The sequence below is a fragment of the Mercenaria mercenaria genome, chromosome 7 (genome assembly GCF_021730395.1).
Source record: "Mercenaria mercenaria strain notata chromosome 7, MADL_Memer_1, whole genome shotgun sequence".
In the NCBI taxonomy this organism is placed as follows: domain Eukaryota; kingdom Metazoa; phylum Mollusca; class Bivalvia; order Venerida; family Veneridae; genus Mercenaria; species Mercenaria mercenaria.
The window spans coordinates 19651546-19667693 of NC_069367.1; the positions used below are offsets into that span (position 1 = coordinate 19651546).

Consider the following 16148-nt stretch of genomic DNA (forward strand, 5'->3'; position numbering starts at 1 on the left):
GAGGTCACAATGTTTTTCTATTTTTAGACCTACTGACCTAGTTTTTGACCCCACTTGACCCAGTTTCGAACTTGACCTAGACATCATCAAGGTGAACATTCTGAAAAAATTTCATGAAGATCTCATGAAAAATATGGCCTCTAGAGAGGTCACAAGGTTTTTCTATTTTTAGATCTACTGACCTAGTTTTTGACCGCACGTGACCCAGTTTCGAACTTGACCTAGATATCATCAAGATGAACATTCTGACCAACTTTCATAAAGATCCCATGAAAAATGTGACCTCTAGAGTGGTCACAAGCAAAAGTTTACGCACGGACGACGCGCGATCACAAAAGCTCACCTTGTCACTTTGTGACAGGTGAGCTAAAAATGCTCAAAAAAAAATATTGCAAAAAATTGTCCTTAAACTGCTGGAACATACGTAATTTTATCGACAAAAATGTGCGAAGTCGGTAGCAGGAAGTGTATTAACCCACAGGCTTAATTGATTTGTTTATCGCCAACACGCGTACGCAGTATACTTCACTAATTGATCCACAGGTGTGCACTATTGATCGTATAGAAGTTAAAAGCAACAATTATCATCACTTTATCCTTGATCATTTAATCGCCATTAATTACCAAACAAACAAATTAATTAAACATAATTCCTTCAGATATGGAATTCCTGTGTCTGACTCGAGACTTTTTGACGCGGACAAGTGTGTTTTTGCATTCTGTTTGTCCACGGACAAGCACAAATTAACAGTAGGGATTTATATTACATTAGCTTACACATTCTTTTTTGACCTTTAGAAAGTATCTTACCTTGACTGGCTCAGTAATTTCCTTAAATCCACTTAATTTTACTGGTATTTTTCAAAACCCAGATTTTAGAAATATAATATTATCACTGACACTTTCTGTGACTAAAATAACCTAACTTAAATTTACCCAAATTTTTGACACCTGCCATCAGAAACTGGGTTTAACCTGTTTGACAATTTGTTTCTTTTAATGTATGCCCACACCAGCAGATCAAAGAAGACACTGGCAGATCAAAGAAGACCTGCATGTATTCCATGTGATGTCATAGTGATATCACTGCTATTGACAGGACCAGCATAACACACACTTGCTATTTAAACTGACTGACTTTGAGTGCATTAGTAGCACTGGAAGCTTGATTTATTTTTTGCTGATATGGAATTAACTTTTTTAATTGTATTCATATTTAAAGGGTTTTCTTGGTTTGGGCAATCATTGCAAGAGTGAAAAAAAATCTTTAATTTGCAGTTTAATCACATTAGATTCACAAGGTTTACAAGGATAAGAAAATAGAATCGCTGGCATTTTCAGTGAATTTGTTATTTACTTTAAATTAATAGACTTAAACAAAGACAGGAAATAAGAAAAATAGTAACATTATATTAAGCATATTTAGTTCCTTTTTCAACTTGCATGTCATGGTGCTAAAGTCTTTCCACGTTTTCCCTAAAATCTTGTCACTTCTCCCTAAAATCTCCACTTCTCCTTAATCTTAGCTGAGGGAGAAGTGACTTCTCCCAAAAATCTTAGCCTGGCTTAAGCCCTGACTTTCATCAGAAAAAGTATTAATGATCATTCTTGACAAGAATTCACAATGGGTCATGTCACTTACTAAAATGGTATTTTCAGTGACATTTGAATACAAACAACTGAAGATATGCAAATATGTATGATTATTCAAAGTCTATGATAAATATGAATAATGATAACTGAAAAATAAAGTGTGTTTAAGTGTTTCATGAAAAAAATATTAAATAGTTTTTGTGTTTTATGTTTTTCATCGAAATGCTAAAGCGCGCCCGAGGTATGCGCCGCCAAGTTTGTCTATTAATGTTTTCCCTGAAAAAAATGTGGCTATTAATTTATAATGGCCAGGGCTAGCACTGCATGTCTGACCTAGTGATTTCATGGAAACAAATATTCTGGCCAATTTTCATTAAGACTGGACAAAAAATGTGGTCTCTTTGAGTTTTAAACAAGTATTTTCTTAGATATGACCTAATGACCTAGTAATTGAACCCAGATGACCCATATTCAAACATTTATATTTCATCAAGGCTATCATTCTGACCAAAATTCATGAAGATCAGTTGAAAAATACAGCCTCTATCGCATACATAAGGTTTTTCTTTGATTTGACCTAGTGACCTAGTTTTTGACCCCAGACGACTCATATTCAAAGTCGTCTTAGATTTCATCAAGGCAATCATTCTGACTAAATTTCATGAAGATCAATTAAAAAATACAGCCTCTATCGCATACACAAGGTTTTTCTCAGATATGACTAGTGACCTAGTTTTTGACCCCAGATGACCCATATTCAAACTCACCTTATATTTCATCAAGGCAATCATTCTGACCAAATTTCATGAAGATCAATTGAAAAATAATGCCTATATCGCATACTTAAGATTTTTCTTTGATATGACCTAGTGACTTTGTTTTTAACCCCAGATGACATATTCAAAGTCGTCCTAAATTTCATCAAGGCAATCATTCTGACTAAACTTCATAAAGATCAATTGAAAAATACAGCCTCTATGCATACACAAGGTTTTTCTTAGATATGACCTAGTGACCTAGTTTTTGACCCCAGATGAGCTATTACTTGACCAAGATTCTATCAAGGCAATCATTCTCACTAACTTTCATGAAGATTAATTGAAAAATACAGCCTCTATCGCATACACAAGGTTTTTCTTCGATTTGGCCTAGTGACCTAGTTATTGACCCCAGATGACCCATATTCCAACTCCCACTAGATTTCATCAAGGCACTTATTCTGACCAAAATTTATGAAGATCAATTGAACAAGAGCTGTCTCCATAGGATGACACATGCCCCCGATGGCACTTTAAATGAATAGTTATGGCCGATGTTCGAGTTTAGGACCTTTGACCTACAGAGCTGGGTCTTGCGCGTGACACGTCGTCTTACTGTGTCACACATTTATGCGTAGTTATTTTAAAATGCATGCATGAATGACAAAGATATGGACCGGACACGCCCATCAATGCACTATCATGAAAAAAGACCTTTAACATCTAAGTGTGACCTTGACCTTTGAGCTACGGATCTGGGTCTTGTGCATGACACGTCGTCTTACTGTGGTACACATTCATGCCAAGTTATTTGAAAATCCATCCATCGATGACAAAGATATGGACCGGACACACCCATCAATGCACTATCCCTTAATGTCTAAGTGTGACCTTGACCTTTGAGCTACGGACCTGGGTCTTGCGCACGACACGTCGCCTTACTGTGGTACACATTCATGCCAAGTTATTTGAAAATCCATCCATCGATGACAAAGATATGGACCGGACACGCCCATCAATGCACTATCCCTTAATGTCTAAGTGTGACCTTGACCTTTGAGGTATGGACCTGGGTCTTGCGCGCGACACATCGTCTTACTGTGGTACACATTCATGCCAAGTTATTTGAAAATCCATCCATCGATGACAAAGATATGGACCGGACACGCCCATCAATGCAATAACCTTTAATGTCTAAGTGTGACCTTGACCTTTGAGCTACGGACCTGGGTCTTGCGCGCGACACGTCGTCTTACTGTGGTACACATTCATGCCAAGTTATTTGAAAATCCATCCATCGATGACAAAGATATGGACCGGACACGCCCATCAATGCACTATCCTTTAATGTCTAAGTGTGACCTTGACCTTTGAGCTACGGACCTAGGTCTTGCGCGCGACACGTCGTCTTACTGTGGTACACATTCATGCCAAGTTATTTGAAAATCCATCCATCGATGACAAAGATATGGACCGGACACGAAAAATGCGGACAGACTGACAGACTGACAGACTGACAGACCGACAGACCGACAGACAGACAGACGGTTCAAAAACTATATGCCTCCCTTCGGGGGCATAAAAATACAGCCTCCATTGCATACAAAATGTTTTTCTTTGATCTGACCTAGTGACCTAGTTTTTGACCACAGATGACCCATATTCAAACTTGGCCTAGATTTTATCAAGGCAATCATTCTGACAATAATTTATGAAGATCAATTGAAAAATACAGCCTCTATTGCATACACAAGGTTTCTCTTTGACTTGGCCTAGTGACCTAGTTTTTGACCCTAGATGACCCATATTCAAACTCAACCTAGATTTCATCAAGGCACTTTTTCTGACCAAAATTCATGAAGACCAATTGAAAAATACAGCCTCTATCATATACACAAGGTTTTTCTTTGATTTGACCTTGTGAACTAGTTTTTGACCTCAGATGACCCATATTCGAACTCAGCCTAGATTTCATCAAGGCAATTATTCTGACCAAATTTCATTAAGATCAAATGAAAAATACAGCCTTTATTGCACACAAGGGTTTTCTTTGATTTGACCTAGTGACCTAGTTTCTGACCACAGATGACCCATATTCAAACTCTACCTAGATTTCATCAAGGCAAACATTCTGACCAAATTTCATGAAGATCAATTGAAAAATACAGCCTCTATCACATACACAAGCTAAATGTTGACAGACAGACTGATAGATGACAGACAGACAGACGGCGGACATCGAGCGATCACAAAAACTCACCTGAGCATTGCTCAGTAGATGCTGGGGGCATAAAAAGGTTCTATATATGGCTGTAAGTGCGGATGGGAAAATCCGGCAGAGCCTCGTTACTGCCAGATATCCCATCAGCACCTACAACCAGTGGAAGAATATCATAATTAAATTTTTACACAACAAGTAAAATTAAGTTTTAAACTGATGTTGATGATCTATTTGGTGTTGTGGTCACCTGTCTTTGTATAGAAGTGGTCACTTTCAGTCCCTTCACCAACCGCTTTAACAGATTAGATTGTATACCCATACAATTTCTTTAATAAATGATAATTCCAACAAGGAAATGATTCAAAGAAAATTGTAACATGTCATTTTATCAATGTACAAGTTATATGCAGATAGTTGTCATCTGTTTAACTTTACCTTTTTGGCTACATCACTGCCATCGCCTCTACACAACATGAAACTATCTACCAGATAACCAACTTCTCTGCCACGACCAGAACAAAACAATGGAACTGTCTACCAGTGAACATCTCTGCTAAGACACCTGAAACAATTTAACATGTTTGCACAAAATCTGTTTGTTTGATAACCTTAGGACGGCCAGCACATAATTATGCGATCCTGCCAGGCGTATATACAGGGATCATCCTACAAGGCGATTTGAGCGATATCGTCACTGTAAAGTCGGCCACTTCGCCTAATTATCGCGTCCAGGCGAAATCCAAATCGGCGAGTTTTTCAGAGTGTTGCAATCTGTTTACTAAAAGTTGTAAAACTTGATGCATATTCAAGATTAAATTACCAATAAATCGATAGTCAACCCCGCCTACTCGCCTGTCAAACTTCAGCCAATCGTAGCGTTAATATCCCACTGTGTTAATCAATAATATTGTAAGCCGCCGCCATTTTGAAAATTTTCAATCGGCGTGTAAAAGGCCGATAAACTTAATGAGTGCATGATCTTATGCATCAATTGCATATTATTTCTTGATTTTATTAAAAACTACTTCAAAAATTATTTTAAATACGACCAATTTCTGTAAATGAATTGCCCGGGCGCTGTGGATAAAATTTAAATGGAAAAACGATTCTGAACTGCCATATGAAATATTGTAAAAAGATCGCCAATATCTACGAGTTTGGTATTATTTTCGAAAAGATTAATAAATAAATAAATAAATTAAATGTATAAATCTGAACAATTTGATGCAAGAATCGGGCATTATTAAAGCACGAGAATCGAAACATGAATGAAAATTTTCATGGCATTTCGATCGTGCACCTGATAAATTTACGAGTTTTCTAAGTCGAAAAGGGGCCATAATTCAGTCAAAATGCTTGATAGAGTTGCCTCCTCCTTTTAACAGACTGGGGTCATGATGGTAAACAAGTATGCAAAATATCAAAGCAATACCTCAATGGACTTTGAAAATATTTGGGGTGGTATGCAAACTTTAACATTTGTGTGACGCTCACGCTCACACTCGTGCCGGGGCGAGTAGGATAGCTCCCCTATTCTTCAAATAGTCAAGCTAAAAAACCAAGACTGTCATCAAACCAAATATTTAATCCATGGACATATTTTAGAATCAGTTCCCAGAGCAAAATATCTTGGTGTTGACGTAACAGCAGATTTAAGTTGGAATACACATATTATCAATAGAATATCTTCAAATGCTAATAAAACTCTTGGCTTTATAAAACCACAGGAGTCTGAAATTCTATCAATAAGACCATAGAAGACTATCTTTACAAAAAATACCCCCTATATATATAAAATAAGGGGTATTTTTTGTAAAGAAAGACTTCTATGGTCTTACTGATAGAATTTCAGACTCCTGTGATCTCCCGAGTTACATTCAAGTGCCATCTAGATTTTCTAGACAGATGCACCCATATAGTTTCAGACAAGTACCCTGTCACCTCTAATTACCAGAAAATTTCATTCTTTTCTCACTCAGTTGTATTGTGGAAGAACCTGCCTAGCCATATAGTTGCCATTCCTGACCTTGATGCCTTCAAGGTGACTGTGGCATCCACACAGTACTAGACCAGACAGCAATGTTTTCGTCTTTATCTAATCCTTGTTCTTGCAAATCACACAATGCTAACATTCTTTTAGTCTATTCTCACCTTAGCTGATGTTGGACCCATCTGTCTTTTACAACTCTTTCACCGTAACTAAGAAGTCGACGCGCACCCCATGTCTATAACACTCGAAAGAGGAGTTGACATAGATAGATAGATTAACTCTATTTCCTAGGATCGCGTCAAATTAGTTGGACTAATTTCTGCCTATTAATTACTATTCTACAAGTATTATATGATCTATACTGTTTATCTTCATGCAACTTCAACTTTATACTGCCATAAAATCAACACTGATTACACTTGGCAGGCACTTTTCTTTTTTCTTGCCACTAGCCGAAACAAAATGTTCAAACCGATGACAGAGTTCATATCTAAATTTGAACAGGCTGGTAACATTGCCCGATCGGGCTTTCAACAGAAAAACTAGTATTTCTTGAAAAATAACGAAGATATTTCTTTCAAACTTGGTCGATTTATTAAGCATTACATATGATACAAATTGAAATAAAAACTCTAAGAGATGCTTTTGAGAAAAGCACATGTCTCCCACAACTGCCCCTATGAAAAATGTCTAGTTTCTCTAGATGGTTTAGACGAGTTGATCCAATTAGATGGTCTGGATGAGTGGATCCAATCATTAATTCAAGGGCCATAAATCAAAAGTGCCTGGGCGGATTTGGCTAGTTATCGAACTTGGCTAAGGTCTTATGGCCAAACACATTTTGTTCAAGTTTGGTGAAGATCGGATGAGAAATGTTCGATTTAGAGAGCGGACAATTGTATAAAGGCGGATTTTCGGTAATTCAAGGGCCGTAACTCCAAATTGCCTAGACTGATTTGGCTAGTTATCAAACGTGGCCGAGGTCTCATGGTCAAACACATTTTGTTCAAGTTTGGTGAAGATCGGACGAGAAATGCTCGAAGTAGAGTGCGGACAAGAGTAAAAAGGCTGATTTTTCGATAATTCAAGGGCCGTAACTCCAAAATGCCTGGACCGATTTGGCTAGTTATCTAACTTGGCCGAGGTCTTATAGTTAAACACATTTTGTTCAAGTTTGGTGAAGATCGGATGAGAAATGTTTGAATTAGAGTGCGGACAAGAGTAAAAAGGCCGATTTTTGGTAATTCAAGGGCCATAACTCCAAGACGCCTGGACCAATTTGGCTAGTTATCGAACTTGGCCGAGGTCTTATGGTCAAACACATTTTGTTTAAGTTTGGTGAAAATCGGATGAGAAATGTTCAACTTAGAGTGCGGACAAGCTTTGTGACAGACACACAGACTGGAGTAAATCAATATGTCTCCCACACCACTGTGTGGTGGGAGACATAATAACTTGGTTGCCTTCAGTTTCGGTAGAATTATTTCCCCTTTTCAGATTTTTATGACGCATAATTTTTGAAGTAAAAAAAAAATGTTCTAACGCTAAGTTTAAAACAAGAGTTCAATGGCTTTCTAATGCTCTTAATTATTGCGCAGGTACATAAATGTATACATTTTACTGTGCTATCACTTACAACATAAATTTTTACATTATAGGAAAATGTTTGTTGTAAAATAATTGTTCATACATCTGCGCTAGAAACAAAGTATTAACCCTAAATATATAGAATAAAGGTATTGGCGCACAAGTTTGGCGCAATAGAAAGCCATTGAACCATTTTCTTGTTTTAAACATTGCATTAAAACATATTTTGTTTGGACTTCAAAAATTATGCATCATAAAAATCTGAAAAAGGGAAGTAATTCTAACTAAACTGAAGGCAACAAATTCAACAAAGTTATTTCTATCTTAATATGCATCATATGTTATAATGCTTAATAAATGGACCAAGTTTGAAAGAAACATCTTCATTATTTTTCACGAAATATTAGTTTTTATGTCGAAAGCCCGATCGGGCAATGTTACCAGCCTGTTGAATATCAGCGAGTCAGCAGGTCGGAGACATCCCCTGGATTGAGAGACATTCTCTCAGTCTAAACATTGTCTCTCGTACTCAAATATAGAAAATTATCTTTCTTTTATCAAATTTTCAAAATCAAAATTATTTTGGGAATTTTGTTTAAGCATTATAATGCTTAAGCAAACTTTTATGACAACATGCACACCCTGATGTCCACCTCGCCGAGGGATGCGGCTGCCACAGAGGTCAGAAATCAATAACGACGAGTAGTGGTGTTAGTCTTTTGAGCTGTATTTTTTCATTTCGACTTTCCATGAAAATATTCTGGTGCAAGCATACGTGTAAATGCCTTTACATATTATATAATTAATCCTGGTCACCAACTTTGCGAAATAATGAATAATTCAGCTGTTTAAATTAGACGTTTATTAAAATTGATGCGAAAATCCTATTCAACGGCCCAATTTGAAGTATTTACAAAATATTTTGATCGGATTAACCTCACATGTCATACGATCAATCATCTTGGGATAATCCTGGCAAGTTTCAAGTCTGTCCATACGTCTACTCTGTGGCAGCCGCATCCCTCGGCGTGGTGGACATCAGGTAATAGGCCCTAAGGGTGTGATGTGTTTCTTGTAAAGTTTACTTGAAATAACAAGTTGTTTCAATGAATAAATAATGGGACTGTAATGAAATGATCGTTTTAATAATAATTTCATGTTTTTTCAACACTTAACGCCCAAAGTCGTTAATGACGAACAATGAGTGTTCCTTACCGTGGTCGTTTAAACATAGGCATCAGGGGCAAACTAAATATACTAGAATTTCAATAAATACATGTTCATACTTGTAACCTAATATCAATTGGATTTATCTGATCCATAATCCAAAAAAATCACTAACGACAGTTTAAAATGATACATACGTTACTGACGCCATGTGCAAGTTTTACTTAAAAATTAACAACACTCGATCTCTTTTAGAGATAATGACGGATTTTTTAGTAAATGCAAAAAATACATATTCCCTTATTACTAATAACTGCTTCATAATGTGTATGTTGGTGTTATTACTATTCCTAAACAATAAAACAGATATGACGCCGATGATGGGATACTTACGTTATGCATCTATTCTACTATGAATATATAAGCTTGACGTATGAAAAATAGCGTTTTATGTGCTTTTTAAGGTTATTTCTAGTCTCATTACAACTACAGGCTATAATATTTGATACAAGATATACTTAATAGTGATATATTTTTCACTTAAATTTTCCTTATGTAAAGATTCCACTTTCCATGATACAAACGTTACCTTTATTCTAAGACATTAAAAATCACAGCAATTCATGTTGAACTAAGTGTAGTTTTTTCATGCCAAAACAGTGCATGCATTTTCAATAAATCTATTATAAAGCAGAGGTCCTTCTTAATTCAAGTGGCTTTAGAAATGGCAAAATGATACAAGCGTGATCGATACAAACGTGACCAGCCTAATTTAAAATAACATAAGCAGGAAAGTGTCACTCAGTTTTAATTGATAATGTCATCACTTTGTATCGTCTACGTCATAAGATGCAGATTTCACACATGTTAAGTCGCACATTTGTCCTTGAAGACGTGTTGTCTTTTTCTGAAAATGTCCAACGGGCTCCCCTGATAACGTACGGTATAAATAGTAAGTAAATTTGATATATCTTAAAGTAAAACCAGTTTGTGATTACATGACAATCATATTGTTTGTTTGAATTTAATTTGTGTTGTCATACATACTGAGTACGCCATAAACACTGTACAAACTATGGATACATATGTTACATATGGTAACGTAAGTATCTTAGATACTTGATATTTTATTGACTCTCCATTTTATACAACATAAGGCTTCTTTTATTTTTTCTTTAAGTGAAGGTTCCAAGATAAAACACTCGGGTGTTTAAATTTGCTGAAAAGTTTTGTTTTTAACACTATTTTTGTTCAAAACATGTCATGCAAATTCTATTTTTAAAATATGATAAAACATGCGTTGATATTTATTTCTTATTTTAAGGTTTCGTTTACAAAATTGGTCGTATGTCATTGAATCTTTATTATAAAGAAACATATTTGACATTTTATTAAAAACAAAATAAATGGAAACAGCATACCCGTGGCACAATATAGGACAGTGATCGGTAACGTATGTATCAATACATTCGTTATTGGTGTATGTGTGCGTATATCAGTAATAATTACTCGTATATCAGTAATAATTACTCATTGTTGACTTGTGGTGGGTTGCACATCAGGTAAATATGGGCTGAAGCTCAAAAGAAGTATCGTAAACGTGAGAAAGCTAAAGGCAGTGCGCTCCTTGAAAAGGAGAGTATCAGACAGTGAAAATATTACCTCCCTGCTAAATCCTTGGACAAACAATGAAGGGAGGAGAGAAAATAAGAAAAAACAAACAAATAAACAGACTGTCCAGATTCCGAAAGAAACCCATTCCTTTTTACAAGGAATGTATAATGTCATAATATGACATTATACATTCCTTGTGAAAATGTACCAGGTTTCTTTCGTAGTCTGGACATTTTGTCTGTTTATTTGTTTGATGAATAGGCTTTGGTTGTTCCAGCACGTGCCTTTAACCGAAATGATAATGTCTGTAGTGCTGACTTAGAATGTACGCCACTCTTAATTATTAACTTACTTCTGATTAGTTTTGTTTTTTTCATTTTCTGTTAAAATTGATACCTCAAAACGAATCTCTGCCATAAAAATAAAACAGCTACCTTTAATTACTGTTAAGGTAAAAATCTTCCAGTAAAAGGGCATTAACTTTTGTCCCAAGCACGATACACCTTTAAATCATTTTTCAAGAATGTAAATAGATTTTGAAAAAGTCTTTACAGTAAATACAGACTTAATAAAACTGTTCATTATGAAAGAAATTTTATATGTAGAACTTTCGGATTGTGGTGATGCTTGGTGCATGAATGCAGTGGTGCTCAACTTAAATAAAATCATCTGTTCTTTATTTTTGGGAAATATTTCGGACACGGTGACTTGTGGTTGCATTTATTTTTTGAATATTTGAATAAGCATTGTTTGGCGTGCATATCATTATATACAGCTTGGTTGTGTGACTCATGGATACAGCGACAAAAGCACTTGCTATAAGGGCTGCCACCTTACAAATATACAAGAGGACGAGATAATCAAAGCCGGCTTTGAAAATACGAATCATTAATTTGACAGTCGTAAGAAATAATTTATAAATATTTGTTCTTTTGATTTACAATGAACGGCCTTAATTTGATGGCAATATTGAACACGATATTTGGTGCCCGCAAATGAATTGATTCGTTATACTTAAGTTGGGATGCATACGTTACCATCAGCATATTTCTAATCAGATGGTAAACCAAGACTTTATTGTCATATTGTGCGTAATATTATGCTGATTATATGTCAACGGTTTCATTACAAAAGTATAACCACAACAGAAACATTTGTTGTCAAGTTGTATTCTGGTAAAGTTGTATGTTTTATGATTTGACAAGTTTAATACGCGTTATGGTAGATTTTCATAAATGTTTCCAAGAAAAGCTTTATTAAATTAACTTAAATTCGTGTTATCAGACACATAATGTTGGTAAATAACAATCATATTTGCCACATAATACATCTAACTTGAATGTATTTTTCTCTCATACCCATGTCATTCAATCTAATGATACTTACGTTACTTTTAGTGTATCTTAACTTACAAGCAGGACGCATAAAATATTCAAATTGCTCTAACAAATGTATATGCTTATGGTATCGTAAGAGTGTTTCTATGATTTTATAAGCCAATTATGTTTGCAATTTACCTTTTGTTAATGTATTTAGATATGTTTTGTAACAGTTAAATGTTCGTTCAATAAAATTTACTAGCGAACTTGCGAGGTTATATTCTTTTATAACTCGAAGCCAACGTTAACTTATAATGTAAGAGGTAATCATGATTATCAATTATCGTATACATTGTTATAGCTTCAATCACGAATAATTTCTTGTTTGTATGTATCCATAAAATCGTGAATAAGTGCACCTAAATGTTGCATAACGTATGTATCTTAAAGCAAAAATAGGAACAAGAGCAGTATATTTCAACAAGGCATAACGCCTAAACAAGCGAAGTGGTGTTTCTGATTTTTCACTATCTTTTGTAGAAAACATAGTATTTTTAGTAGGTTTAACTTTTAATGGTTTCTTAAGACAAAAAAAATTCAATATTTTTGTAAGGCAATTGCTTGTTATTAACGACTTTGGGCGTTAAGCTAAATACAGTCTTTCGATCGAAAGACATTTTGTCTTTCAAACGAGAGACAGTGTTTAGATCTAAAGACTGTCTCTCAATCCAGGGGAAGTCTCCGACCTGGTCAGTGTGTGTAGCCTAGATAACCAGATAACCTGCCTGAAAAAATCTCCACCTAGGCTAGCACGTGCTAATTAAGCTGTCGAAATGATATATGCATATATAGATCTACTAACCTGGCGTTTTCGAATCATCTCCAGCTTAACCTTTGTACATTTTATTTTTATCAACAACAACAAACTCGTTATGGCGACAACAGGGTGAACACATCTGGCAATGTCACGTGATCATGTATATGTCTAAATGCGCCATAATCACACGTTAACCGGTTGCGAGCTAAACAGTTCGTGGCGGGCAAAACAGCTCTCCGATATTTTTGCTGGCATCTATATTGAGGTAAAAAACAAAGAAAAATATCAAACAGGGAATGCCACGCACCAAAAACGCAGCCTCCTCAAAACGAAACCCCCAGCACGCAACGCGTGCACCACACACACATACACACACACACACCCAAACGAACAACACACACGCACACAAAGCCAACACATAAGACGAAACGAACAAACAAAGGAACACAGTGGGGCACCGCCTTGGAACGGTCAGTGGCAAAAACACCACTGGGGAGCTTAAACCGGTTTATGGTGCACCTAACCTCACTCTTGCCCCCACCATGTTCCAAAGACATGGAACAGTGTAAATAAAAGTAATCCCCTCCAGGTGAATCTCTTACACACGTAATGGAAACAAAAAGGCATGGCATGTAAAACACAAAAATGCTCGTGTATAAATATATAAAAAACAAACCTTAAGAACCAAAAACGTATGTACTCAATGCCTTTTCAGAAGACAGAGCAACAAGAGAAACACCCTTAAGGGCCCGACGAAACAGGCCAGAAGACAAATATCAAAACAGTTCAGTCCTGGTAGGATTTAAAAACTGCTTATCATAGAGTCCTCCCCCTCTTCCGTCAGACGCAATCAAAGAGGGAAGCGTAGTGTCCAACTGTAAACGGGTTGAACACTAAACATGCGGTATGTCTCAAAACAGTTGGGTCGTAACCTCTTTTAATAAAACGTTTGATAATCTTTCCAAATACATTTGGAAAATTACCGTGACCCAAGATCTTACGAAGTTTGTAAACCACATCCCCATAAAAAACGGGTTTAGAAATACCTTCTCGCAGAAGTGTCTTTAAATTACTATTGAATTTTAAAACTAAATCAGAATTACGATAATAAAATTTAGCAAAATATTTACGCAAATTGTAATAACGGTAGCCTTGCTGAAGAAGTTTACCTGTAATATATTGATTACGTTCATTGAAATGCTTGACATGACTACACCCTCTGGCAAAACCGAATTGAGAAATATATACCCCATAAGATGTAGCCTGAGGTACATCCCCATCCAAATGGGGAAAATTTACAAAGTCACGGGTGGTAAACGCGCAATCCAATTCCCGCTGGGAATACGCTTAAAATGGGTTGCGCGACGTCCGGTGCTGGTGTTGCGCGTAAAAAAAGACGAAATTAAGGTATGTGAAGTTAGGATTTTGTTTAGTATGAGACAAGACTAATTTTTCTCGAAAAAAGGAAAATCCTATTCGTCACAAATATGATGATACATAATATATGTAAAATATCTGGTTTGTAATTTATGATTCGGCTCTATTATCACAAAAACTCTGGCGACACGAAGCGTGAAAAAGTATGAAACCAACAAAAATGGCAGTTTCTGACCTCATAAATGCCTAATCTGAGGACATCTGATGCTTTTTATAATAACTCAACTGTTATGAAGTAACGGATATCAAAATCATTTGCTTCAAATCCTGCTTACGGGGACACAATTGACAAAAAAATAATCGGGAATGGGGTTGCGCACCGGGAATGGAGTTGCTCGTATACATCATAATGCATATAATGTATGTACGCAACTCCATTCCCGGGGCGCAACCCAATTCCCGATTGTTTTTTTGCCAATATTTCCCCCAAAAGCAACATTTCAGTGAATGTAATATTCATGACTGTTTTACACGTGTTTGATCATTAGAAGCGTCACATTGCCAGAAAAAAAATCAAAAAAGGCACAAGAGTTAGAAAATTAGCTTTTTTCACGATTCCATACTTTTTTGACAGTTACAGCCAGCAGAGTTTCGTGATATCAGGGCTGCTTCTTAAATTAATAATTTGGTATTTCAAACATATGATCTTTGTTCATTTTTTTGTGTCGAATAGCATTTTGTTTTTTTCGAAAATGTGTCATTATTTACAAAAACAAAAACTCACCTACCTCGATTTTATATATATTGATGCGCAACATCAACACCGGAAGTAGCGCAACCCATTTTAAGCTTATTCCCAGTGGGAATTGGATTGCGCGTTTACCACCTTTGTAAGTATTTCGATCCAAGAATCGGTTGGAGCAAAATATGTTTAAGATCTTTATTTTTATAAAAAGAAGCATGAATAAAGAACATGTCTGTGTTTCCCGTTTAAAAGTAATATATATTCAGTAAGTTATGGTGAGTTAAAAGTGTCAATTTGTTGAATAAATGCGAAAACAAAAGTTTATCGCGTTATTTTTAATTCATTTTTCAACTTAGGGCTATAGTAATAACATCAATCTTTAAAATAATATTTGCTCCGGCAAAGCGCAATATTCAAATTTCAGATAGATCTAAATTCAGCCTCTCTGAAAATATGCCATTGAACGGTCTGTTGTTGTTGTTGATATTGTTCTTTTTTTATAAATTATGCCTGACTTAAATAGCTTGCTTTTCAAAACAAACACGTCCAAAGACGCTTTACACACATGATAGTCATTAAGGGCGCAAAATTCACCCTCTACCAGGCACAGACAAAAAGCGATCTGACCAGATGGACAGAATGAGAGAAAGCCCGCGGAACACACAGAGAGAAATCTTTTAGATACAGACATGCCGGGCCAACTTAGTCTAGCTCTATAGATATCAAGTGCTTTCCTTACTATTTGGAAATATTACATATCTTCTAAACAGTTTCCCGACGAAACAGAAACCGGGTTAAAATCATTAAGAAAAATAGTTCTACTGCATTTCAAAAGAAGACCCAGCTTCAAGTAGATCTATCAATTGTTGCTGGCGCTTTCTACACCTAGATGCAGTTACTGAAAAAGTGATTGCGAAATAAATCTCAAGATCATAATTATTGCAGAACGAATGTTGGCTG

At 35.9% G+C, this 16148-nt stretch overlaps 1 long non-coding RNA gene across 1 annotated transcript in view; it reads right to left on the reverse strand.

Annotated features, from left to right (window-relative positions):
* LOC128558451 (uncharacterized) overlaps positions 1–13215 on the reverse strand; it is a 33986-nt gene extending 20771 nt beyond the window's left edge. Inside the window, exons 1-2 of the long non-coding RNA XR_008371630.1 lie at positions 13112–13215; positions 5008–5134 (exon numbers count right to left, since the gene is read on the reverse strand). This is a non-coding gene — a long non-coding RNA (uncharacterized LOC128558451). The remainder of the gene's footprint in view (positions 1–5007; positions 5135–13111) is intronic.
* Positions 13216–16148: the final 2933 nt, after the last annotated feature.